General features: G+C 35.5%; 1 pseudogene; it reads left to right on the forward strand.

Moving 5' to 3' along the window:
• Window positions 1–217: 217 nt before the first annotated feature.
• On the forward strand, window positions 218–1141 carry LOC132226249 (cyclin-C-like; annotated as a pseudogene).
• The last annotated feature ends 229 nt before the right edge of the window (window positions 1142–1370 follow it).

Raw genomic sequence — 1370 nt, forward strand, 5'->3', positions numbered from 1 at the left:
GTACTGGTGGCACAGAACAGACATATAGATCGATGGAATAGAATAGAGAACCCAGAAATTGACCCGAAACAATATGCTCAATTAATATTTGGCTGGTGCTTTTTTTTTTTTTTTAATCAGGGAAAGCTGTGTTCCATGGCAGGCAACTTTCAGCAGAGCTCCCATCATTTGCAATGGATTTTTGATGAAAAAGATCTGTGGATGGAATGCCAGGACTTAATGTTTCTCTCAGAAGAAGAATATTGGAAATTACAAATATTTTTACAAATGTTTTACAAGCATTAGGTGAACATTTTAAATTAAGACAACAAGTTATTGCCACTGCTACAGTCTATTTCAAGATATTCTATGACAGGTATTCTCTGAAAAGTATAGATCCTATATTAATGGCTCCTACATGTATCTTTTTGGCATCCAAAGTAGAGGAATTTGGAGTTGTCTCAAATATAAGACTGATTTCTGCTGCTACTTCTGTATTAAAAACTAGATTTTCATATGCCTTTCCAAAGGAATTTTCTTATAGGATGAACCATATATTGGAATGTGAATTCTATATTTTAGAACTAATGGATTTTTGCTTGACAGTGTAACATCCTTATAGACCTTTGCTCCAGTATGTTCAGGGTATAGGTCAAGAAGACATGTTTCTTCCCCTTGCATGGAGGATAGTGAATGATACCTACAGAATGGATCTTTGCCTACTGCATCCTCCTTTCATGATAGCTTTAACTTGCCTACATGTAGCTTGTGTTGTACAGCAGGAAGATACCAGATAGTAGTTTTCTGTGGATATGGAGAAGATTTTAGAAATAATCAAGGTTATTTTAAAACTATATGAATTGTGAAAGAATTTTGATGAGAGAAAAGAGATGGCAACTATTCTTAGCAAGATGCCGAAACCCAAACCTCATCCGAACAGTGAAGGAGAGCAGAGTCCAAATGGGAGTCGTAATTCTAGCTATAGCCAATCTTAAAATATTCCCAAGAATTGCGAAGTGGACCAGTTGGAAATATAACATTGGACAGATTTCAGTAATGTCTTCAATGGAACACAAGTAAATATGAATAGCTTGTTTCTATCAAGCATATTGCGAAGTGGCTTTATTTTTGCAAAATAAGTTTTTCCTTATCTAATTTGATTCTAGTATATAAGTGACTAAAGGCACTTGATCATAAAAGTTTGGAAAGGCTCTAAGGGGACCTACAGCCAGACATTTCAAAATTAATAGCTTTTGCCTAGTATAGTTTTTTCTTAATCTGGATAACAGTAATTGTAGTCTTTTCCATTATAAACTTTTGAACAATAATAGATACAGAGGGAGAGCTGCCTCAAACAGATTGTCAAACTGCAGCGGGAAGGCCGGGGAGGG

Source organism: Myotis daubentonii, chromosome 2 (genome assembly GCF_963259705.1).
Source record: "Myotis daubentonii chromosome 2, mMyoDau2.1, whole genome shotgun sequence".
Classification (NCBI taxonomy): domain Eukaryota; kingdom Metazoa; phylum Chordata; class Mammalia; order Chiroptera; family Vespertilionidae; genus Myotis; species Myotis daubentonii.